Genomic DNA, 11,093 nt, shown 5'->3' on the forward strand with positions numbered 1-11,093 from the left:
ATGTGTTCATTAAGCATAAGTGTCGTGGTTGCTGATGAAAGACGTTGAGTTTGCTTATTGATTAATGTCTTAGTTCCAAACGGTAATAGAATGCAGCAATGGGTCGTATCATCATTTATAGTGAACATATATTGTCTTTGGTTGCCGAGTCTTCTGTTAAACACTCGTCGAAGATGGCACCTAGATTGGATGGCACAAAGTGGGAGCATCATGGTTGTTAACGAAAGGTGCAATGTCTGCTCATCGATTGGTCTTTGGTTGAGCAATTCTCCAAGGCCGCGATGAGGTAGAATCATCCACATTGCCCACATCATAGTAGTTGTAAACTTAAGGTTTCACTTTTGCAAATCTAATGATCTCCTGGTAAACAACCATAAAAGGCGTCAATGAGCTTGAATCATCCATGGCAAATGAGATAGTGTTGTGCAAAGAGGCTTTAAACTTATTTATTCATCACTCTCCGGGCAATAAACAATTGTAGAAGCTCATGACAAGGTTGATTCACCCATGGTTGAAAACATCATGGTTGTAGATGACAGACATTGTATTTGCTTGTGGATTAATCTCTCGGTGGTGAATGTCAGTTTATCAAAAATGGAAACATCATGTAGACATTGTGTTTACTTGTGGATCAATCTCTTAGCAGTGTACTGTAGTAGAAGATGGCAACATGCGACAAGATCGATTCATCCATGATTAAAAAACATCATAGTTACAAACGAGAGACATTATATTTGCCTATGGATCACTTCTTGAGGGTGAAATGTAATAGAAGGTGGCAACACCCGATATATCCATAGTGGAAATGTCATGGTTGTAAACAAGAGACACTGTGTTTTGTTCGTGGGTCAATCTCTCAACGGTGAACCGGAGTGGAAGGCAGCAACGCGGGCAAATTGTCTTCGGCAGTGGAGGGATTGTCGTCGATTAAGCGCATGGTCTCCGCTTGCCGAGTCTCCCGGTGATCAAGCGGCATCGCATCAACGTCGCATCACATCGCATCATAGCAAGCAATGAATTTTCTCTTTTTCTACTTTCGTCCAGTGCATCGCAATTTCTGACTGCCCACAATCCAATGTCGGTCTGCTGCATTGACAAGAACGGCATTTGGTACTTCGTCAGTGACGAGGATGAATGGAGTCCAAATCGATTTTGCCTCTGACCTTCCTCGTCTAGGCGGGACTTCCAGTGCGAGCGCGCACGTGGTCTGAAAACCTACGGATCCTTTTTCGAGGTCGTTTGTTTCGTGCAGAAGAACGCGCGTGACCTTAAATTAACACGAGCATGGAAAACGCTACTTTTTCCTTGTGTCCACGTCAGAACCCAAAAACCCGAAAGAGAAAAGAGAAAAGGAAAAGAAATTCATTACAAATTAAAGCATAACAATTACATGCCCTGTCTAGTCCCCCCTCCGTCAAAGAATCTAATAAGGAAGATTAAATATTCTATATAGACTCAAACTTTATATGGCTATGCCCCAGGAATAAACAAAATTATTATATGATGGCCAATTCAGTCGTAAACCTATTAATTGTGCTAGTTTAGTCCTTCACATTTTGATCATTCGTCAATTTAGTTCTACACATTTAAATCAAGTCAATTGGTTTATGCTATGTAGGACGGTTGACGCTGACTAGACCGTAACGTTAACAATTTCTAGACAAAATTAATGGAAATGATTAAATTGATAAATTATCAAAAGATTTGGGATTATAATGATAAATTGCCAAAATGCTTGGGATTAAATTGACGAAATTTAAAGATTCATAACTGAATTGGCAAGTGTCTAAAGAATTCACGACTAAATTAACACAATTAAACTTTAGGACTGAATTAATTACCATGCAATAAGTTTAAGATCTTTTGAATAATTTTTCCATCTAAACAGATGAAATGAAGGGACCTTGTTTGTTCCTTTTCATGCTTTTCTGGCATGAAACTTGGTCAAAACCCTACATTCTGTTTTGACTGTAAATTGAGTTCACATAAAAGCCGAAGGGAAGAGGCCACTGGTGCAGAAGCACTGGGCCCAAGTCCATATTAACTTATGATGAATGAATTGGACTTTACTTTATTAAATCCATTCTCATCTATATTTTAAATTTTAGACAGCCCGTATGTCATCCGATCCAATAAATATTAGGTAAAACACAGGTCCATGATTCATTTTGCCCACTTTAACTCTTGAATTTTTCCTTCAATCATTAGGTCTCTAGAGTGTCCTATGTGAGTTTGCGATCATTTTTGGGTCTTATATGTTACCTCTTCTTTTCCATATATGATTGATAAACCTTACTTATGGAACATGAATCACTTCTATGCGCTTGAGTGTCGTCATGTCATCATATAGATCATAGATGATCATTGATCTTTCGTACATGGATAACAACAACAGACAATGGACAAATCTTATACTGACTAATGCATTTCATTACTTTACATGTCAAAATGGAAAAAAGAAAAATTAAAAGATAAAAATATTATTTCATACTTCAGATTTTATGATATGTGAAACTGATAAGTAATTAAATGATGACCAATTTCGAAAGTTAAATTCTACAAAGAAAGTAACATAATGGGAAAGCTAAATTTTTAAAATGCATGAGTGTTAAATCAAATTTGTGAAATTTTTGTTAAGTTTAAAAATGAAAAGTTCAAGGAGAGACTAAAAAAAAAAAAAAAAAAAAGGGAAGGGGGAGGGGGGCGGGAATTTAATTATAAGTAGTGGATGCGGGATTCCACCGACTTTTGGGTTTTGACGCGGCTACAAGGAAAAGGTAGCGTTTTCCATACTCGTGCTAATTTAAGATCATGTGCCTCATGCATCCTTTCTTTCTTTCTTTTCTTTTCTTTTTCTAATACTATAAAAAAATCCAAACTAATACACTTATGATAAATTTACCCATAATTAATTTTTTGGCCATCAAAAATCTCAAATCAATACTTTTGTAATAAATTTATTTTCAATTATTTTTATTAAATTGAATAAATATCATGAAAAATCATAAACTAGTATATTTATAACTAATACCTTTATCAACTATCACATATCATTGAACTTAGTAATTTGACAATAAAATTTAATGAAAACTAATTGAGGGTAATTTTTTACAAGTATACTCACTTTGGGTTTTATATGGTAAAAAAATTAATTTATGGCAATTTATCATATGTATCCCAATTTTGGGTTTTCGTGATTTTTTTTTTCCTAATACCTATCTCATTTTTGTCCTATTGTAATTACTCTAAAAAAATCATCACTCGATGTTATGATAGTAAATCTATTAAAATAAATAATAAAGTAATTTCTTAACTCATATATAATGGGCTTGTTATAATCCGTAAATAAGTCATAAATAAATTTAAGCATGATATGAATATTAAATGAATCATAAATAGGTTTACAACCTTTTTTGTTTTTTGTCATACTCTACTCTTCCTCTATCTCTCATTTTTAGACTTTTCCATATTTTTCTGCAACGTGTAGAAGTTTAAACCCACATCATCATCCCAAATCCTACCCTCCGGAAAATGTGGGAATTCGAACCCCCACCTCTCAATTTCCAAGTAGGAAGGGTAGCCAGGGCAAACCCCAATAGTTAGATTTACAACTTATTTAGACTAAGGATATGCATGACAACATTTTTATTTCTTGATTTCTCTGTTTTTTTCCCCAAAACAGGTTTGGAAAAGAAATCTGTTTGGTAACGCAATTTTTTTTTTTTCTGAAATAGATTTATATTCTAGAAATAGATTTTGAGTAGAAATCAGAAGTTAAAATTTTTAGCTTTTCTATTTCGGAACAAAAATGATAAATCAAAATTTTTCTCATCGTTCATTCTTGTCACCACCCATCGTCCACCGGCCACCCGTGGGACGCCGGACGCCCACCACTCACCGCCACTCGCCGACCGCTCGCCATCGGCCGCTCATCACCAACCACCGACCACTGGACTCCGGCTGCCCGTTGTTGACGCTTCGGCTATTGAATGCCAAATGCCCACCGGTCGTTGGCCACTCATTGCCAACCGTTGGACGTCAAAGGCCCACCCTCAACCACCGAACGTTTGTCACCGACCACCCATCGCTTGCCACCGGTCGTTGGATGTTAGCCACCCACAGCCACCTGCCAAACTTCGGCCATTAGTCACTGATCGCCGGTTGTCGGACTCTAGACAATGGACGTTAGACTCGGATGACGGACGCTTTGCCCGGCTAGTCGAATGCGGACGCTTGGAACTCCAAACGTTAGATGTCAAATGCCAGTTGCCGATCGCTAGACGCCGAATGCCGGACTCCGAATGTTGGATGCCGGACGCGGACGTTGGATGTCGGACTCCGGCCATCGGATGTCGGACGTCGAACTCCGACCATCGAGACTCGATCGTCGTTGCTCTTAGAAATAGAAATTTTATTCTTTTACCAAAAGAATTTTTATTCTAAAAATAAAAATTTTGAATCATTATCAAATGTGTTTCTTTGCACTCGTTCATATAATAGAAATTGATTTTTATTCCAAAAATTTTGTCATGTGCGTCCTAAATTCACCTCCATGACTTTCTCTTAATTTTCTCTTGCCATCACTAATTTGGGAATGGGCTTTTCTATATTGAGTTATGTATGAAAGTATTTTAACGATATGGTTTGGGTCGGATATGAGTCATTATATTTGTATTGCATAGAAATGAAAGAGTTAAATGAGTATTTTTTATCAAATATTTTTGACTCAACCACGCCTTCAACGGGTCAAAGAGATAATAAATTCCGGATGCAATTTTGTTAAAAAAAACCATCGAGACCTTGCAGAGAAATTACACTCACAACAAAAAGGTCAATGATTGTTTGTTTTGTCCTGAGATTACACGAACATGACATTATATATACATACACACACACACACACACACACACACACACATATATATATATATATAAACAGATTGCTATACGTAATCTATAATTAGTACAATTTCACGGTAATTAAGGATGTTCCGATGAAGGCAAAGCCAAATTCGATTCAAAAAGGGTGTAAGAGCGTGAAAAACAAAAAAGAATGAAATAAGATAATGAAACCGTCAAATTCATCGACTATCTTCTTCCGTTTACAGTAGTCGAATATATTCCCTGCGAGGGCTTATTCACGCGACCCAAGGCAGGACTTTGTCCGCGCTCCACAGCTTCACCGGAGAAAGTAGACTCACTGTCGGGAATAACGAATTCCCTAAATCAATTCGATACTAAATCAAACTCCTAAAACAAATGTGGAAGACGAGTTCAGGAATCACATGTATCACCGATCAAAGATATACCACGGAATCGAGCGTACCTTGTTTTCACATATTAAACACCAATGCTGAGTTCGAGGAAGAATCTTGATTCCATTTTACTGAGAAGCGTACTATTGCTATTAGGGGAGAAAACTTTGAACTGTCTTTTTGGAGGGGGAGAGATAACTGTTTTCTGAAGATCCTACATACTTCCAAAAGGTACGTCTGTTTTTTATTTTCTCCATTTAAAAACGTATTCTCCAAAAAACATAAAATGTTCCTCCAAAAGACATAACCCATCGTATCTAAACAACATAGCATTTCACATCGCAACCGTTCCTCCATGGGCTCTTATCTTGCGGGTCAGGCTTTTAGGCCCAACATGGACGAGACGGGCCTACTTAGGCCCATCATCATAATTAAAAAACCATCACTCACAATGACGCTGCTACAACCACGTTCGGCTGGCAGGTCGCCGGCTCTCTGCACATACTCCAGCTCGTCCGTTGCCAGATCATAGAACAGCTAGCTCTCCAAGTACTTGAACACGATCTTCCGGCCGCCACAGCCCAGGACGGTGAGGAACCAGTGACTGCTCACGGGCCAGGGTGAGTTCAGTCCGATGCTATACCGCTTCGCCCACCGTTCGCCATCCTCCATCGCCCACATGTCCACCCTCTCCTGGTGCGAGCTGTCGACGAGGCCCAGGACTCTTTAGAGGTCCACCAGGTGGGCGTCTTGAAGCTCAGGGCGCGGAGTCCATGAGAACTCCTCCTTGGCGACGTCGAAGGAGGAGATCCTGGTGACGCTGCATTCACCGACGAATTCCCTGTGGATCGATCTAGCAGCGAACACGGAGCTTTCGGAGAGGAGGCTAGGAGGGACGCTCGCTATGTCCCTCCATGACCGTGAACCTTGATTGAGGACCTCTGCCTTAAGTGGGGGGACTGCGTGGTTCCTAAGGTAGATCGGGTGGACGATTTTGTACCGGTTAGTTAGCTGATCAACCCCGATTCCGATCATGTGCAGGCACCACCGTTCGTGCCATGGGTTGATGCTCGGCAGCGAGATCATTTCTTGGGTCAGAGGATTAAGGATATAGGTCGCTGAGATAGCTAGTATAAGCACCTAGAGGGTGGTGAATAGGTGCACAAACAATTTCTCGAGATACGGAAGCGATTCTAGGCAAATAATAGAAAATAAAATATGATCAAAGTAAAGTAAAGGTTAGGGAAGAGAAAATTGAACACAAGATTTATAGTGGTTCGGCTTATTCCAAGCCTACGTCCACTCTTCCGCACCGATGTACCCCACCTTTGGATTTCACTATGAACAAAAGAGAAGTTACAAAGACAGCCTTTTCCTTGATTCCACAGTGTAGATGTTCTACCACACTTCCTCAAGGTTTCTCACGAATATAGACTCTCTTTTGTTTACAAGATTTTGCTCAACAAATGAATTGACTAAGAACAAGGAGCTTTAGACTTTGGAATTCTTCTATCGTGCACTCTCTCGAACAACTGGAACGTCTTCCTTATATACTCCTTCATGCCATCATACCCGTTGGCACTTACCAAAGGAATTCCTCCAATCTACCCATTGGACGGAATCAATTAGGAAGATCATTCGAGCTATTAAAGGAATATGTCGATAGCCCATCAATCATTCGCCCATACAATCGGGATCTCGGTTTCCATAAGTAAAACCTTCCAAATATACTTTGCCAATCATCGGATCCTTAATCTTCGAATCAATTATGATCAAATAACGGATTCCGTCATGTCATATCCAGCCAAGAGATCTTCTCCAATCGATAAGGCCACATCCTTAATAAAACATCAAGTTCTGGATAGCCTTTCTTCAACGGATTAGAAACTGTCAATGAGGATAGACTTTGAGTCTTGAGTCCGGCTGTCCGGTCTTCGACTTTAAATAGCAGAGTCTACAAGCCTTCAGACTAGACTAATGGAAATGTTTTGTCAACTTCAAAACACTTCAAGAGGATTTCTCCAACAGTCGCGTCATTGCGGAGGTTGTTGAAGCAGAGCAACCCGTTACAGGAAGCTCTGGCTCCGTAGAGCCACGACCTTGCGGCCGATTTGGGGAGCGAAGTCACCATCCACCACCCGTTAGAAGAAGCTCTGGCTCCGTAGAGCCACGACCTTACGGCCGATTTGGGGAGCGAAGTCACCAGGAACTCATCATCCACCATAAACCGGCGCTCTGCCTCTGCTCCGAGTGCAGCAGAATCCGAGGTCTTTCGACGCCGCAGTGAGCACAGCGGTGAAGTGCGGATCATTGATGATGTCACGCCATTCTCTGCAGATGGACCTGAGCTTGAGGAGCGATATTAGGTGTAACATCCCGAGCCCACTATGTAATATTGTCCGCTTTGGATCACCCGCCCTGGCACGGTCGAACCGCCATCCCAGCCACGGTCTTTTCCCTCACGGCTTTAAAACGCGTTACACAGATTAGAGGGACCCAAGCTTTATAAGCTAACCAAGACCTTCCTCCCTAGGCGATGTGGGACAAGAGAGGAGGCTATCACAATGGGGAAGCGAGAGAGAATGTCGCGGAGGAGGTCGAGAGGGAGCGAGCTCGTCCTTGGCGTTCCCAACCGAGAAGAAGACGAAGAAGAAGAATGACAGCTCGACATTGACGAGAGCTTTGAAGCTAGGGCAACCTCTTCACTTATTACTCGATATAGAAATTGAATTGGAGATGTCTATGTTCTCAGCCGTTGGTATTATCTACGAGTATTTGCCAGATAGATAATTTAATTTCCATATGAAACAAAGTATATATAAAAGGGGAAAGAAACCTTTTTTCATAAGATATGCTTAGGAGGTGTTAAAATATTTTACAAATATTTAAAAGGCCTAAACGTATTGTACAAATACCAATTCAATCTAAAATATTTTAATTTGACTAGACATGACACGGTCAACACGTTTACAATTTTTGCAATATTTTTACATTTTTTTTTTCATTAAGGCCGATGAGGGCACTAAGGCTTTAACCGGATCTAGGCGAGGGCCGCTTCTTCCTGGGCCTTGACGGCTAAATTAGCCAAATTAAATTTAGGACTAAATTGATATTCGCACGATAGATTTAAATTTTTTTGGTATTTTTCGCACAATAGTTATTATCAATTATGTTAGAAAACTCGTCGCTAATTTCTATGTCATAACGGTAAATTTTGAAGTCGATTTGGTCATAAGAACCAAGACCGAGATATCACGTGTATAATGAAAGGTACGGAGGGTTTGTTTTATACTAAGTTTGCGAACGCATAAGTGCATACACGTCAATTGAACAAACCAAGGCTTAATTCTACGCTCAGAAAGCTAAAAAATTGTAAAATTTAAGTTAGGGCTTAGGCTATACCAAATTTACTGGGTCAGTATGCTTTTTTACGAAAAAACAAAAACCTGGATTTTCCAACGTGGGGCAAGGTCAATTCGACTCAAAATGCGGTAAAATGTGCAAAACTAAAAAACGAATGATAATATATGCAGACTCATGGATAAATTCATCAACTTCGAGGAATAATATTGTAACTAGTAAAAAAATAGCAATTATTCTTCTTTCGACTAAACTAAAGATTAGTACCTCCAATCCGAGCATGATGTCTCTTTCTTTCTTTTATTTTCCAGATGGTGCGCAAAAATTTAATCGGGGCTTATTTCCTTAACCCTTCCGTTCCACCAGCGATAGCAAACTCTCGGTGACGCTGCAAACAATCCTGGCCGACAACGCGCCGGCTCCGTGCTCATTCCTCAGCTCATCGGTCGCTGGATCATAGAACCAGAGGCTCTCCTCGTAGTTGAGCACGATCTTGCGGCCACCGGCCCACCACAGCCCCAAACATTAAGGTGGCAGAGACTACTCTCCGGCAACGGCGGGACCAGTCGGATGCTGTACTCCTTAATCTACTGCCCACTTTCCTCCATCACCCACACATCCATGCTCTCCCTGCAGGAGCTGCCGATCCCTGGAGGTCCACCAGGTGCGGGTATTGAAGCTGCGGGCATGAAGTCGGCAAAAACTCTTCCTTCGAGATGTCGAATGACAAGATCCTGACAACCTTCTTCGGCATCCCTCCATGGAACGATCCAGCAGCGAACAAGGGGTATTCGTGGAGGAGGCTGGGACTGGGAGGGACGCTCGCTATGGCCCTCCATGACTGCAAGCCCTGATCAAGGACCTCTGCCCTAAGTGCGTGGTGGACTGGGCGGTCTTAACGAGATACAGCTCAAGCGTAGGATCTTGTACTGGCTGGTCAGGCGATCCATCCCGCTTCCGACACTGTGTGAGCAAATCTGTTTGCGCAGCGGGTCGCCGCTCAGCAGGGGGACGATTTCTCTGGTCAGAGGGTTGACGAGAGAGGTCGTGCCGTGGCGGGGGCCCTTAAAGCTGAGCAATCCGTGGCATGAGGCTCTCTGGTTCCGCAGTGCATCCACCTAGTGAACAATTCAGGGAGCGAAGTCACCAGGAAGTCGTCATCCACCGCTAACCAGGGGCTCCGCACCCCTGCTCGGATCTGAGAGCAGCAGAATCCGGGGACTCTTGGCGCTGCTGGCGGCGTGCATGGTGGTGAAGTGCGGGTTGTCGATGATGTCACGCCATTCTCTGCAGACGGATCTGAGCTTAAGGAGTGATATGGTGGGTAGTTGAGAGAGGACATTGTGGAGGAGGTCGAGAGGGAGTGAGCTCGTCCTCGGCGTGCTGAGAAGAAGATGAACCAGAAGAAGAGGAAGAGTTATCGGTCGACATGGGCGAGATGTGTTCCGGTGTGTTTACATAATGGTGAATCTTTCACTGTCCTTGATATAGGAATTGACTCGGAGATGTCTTATATTCTCAGCCGAAGGATTCATCTACAAGTATATGTCTTATTTGTATTTTAATTTCCTTCTTAAAAGAGAAATAGGGAAATGGAAATAAATCTTTATGACAAATCGCGTTATTGGGTAACTTTATCGAGAAGAGATCAATCTCAAAGCCATCGATTATATAATATTTTAATAACCGCTACATCGAAAATTATGAAACATTCTCAACCAGTTCCTTAATAAGACCCTCACTAACAAAAGATTGGTTTTATGTGAAATAGTTTAGATATTAAGGTGTTGATCCAACATAACACGAGATATGCTAATATATTGGGTTGTTTAATAAATGCTACTAGTGAACTCCTTAGTAAAATTATATCGAGGATTTCACTGAATGGTCTCCTAGCAAAGATTATTCTTAGAATTAATGTGACGCATGAGTTAAATGCAAACTAGTTACTTTACTCGTGCTTTGCGCGATTCATACATATTTTTCAACCGTTAACAACCGTATTAATACGCCACATGATGTAAGGTAAGAGAGGAGACTTTATGCAATGTTAATATTTGTATTTTTCTGGAAATATCGTATTTTAAGGAGACTTAAGAATAATATGAGGCGTATACGATGTTCTAATGTTGTATTTCCTAGGCATGTAACGTGTAGTTAGAGAAAGTGGTTATCTCAGTACGATTAATGGAAGCTATAGTTAAAATAAGTCCATCTAAAAAGAAAATGCACTTTGTTTAAATAAGTTGAATTTTTTTCTTTTCTTTTCTTTTTTTTTTTTTACTAAGAATCCATTGCAAGTTTAAGACATAAAAAAAATGATAAGATTAAAGTAATCGTAGTTATTCACAATATGTAATATTTTCGCAATTAAAAGAAAGAAATTCAAATATTTTTTATTAAAATTTTCTATGTTTTTCAAATTAAGTGAATTCATTCGCTCATTGTAGTTCTCGTAATGCACTAATTAAACTAGTCA

This window comes from Eucalyptus grandis, chromosome 10 (genome assembly GCF_016545825.1).
Source record: "Eucalyptus grandis isolate ANBG69807.140 chromosome 10, ASM1654582v1, whole genome shotgun sequence".
Classification (NCBI taxonomy): Eukaryota; Viridiplantae; Streptophyta; class Magnoliopsida; order Myrtales; family Myrtaceae; genus Eucalyptus; species Eucalyptus grandis.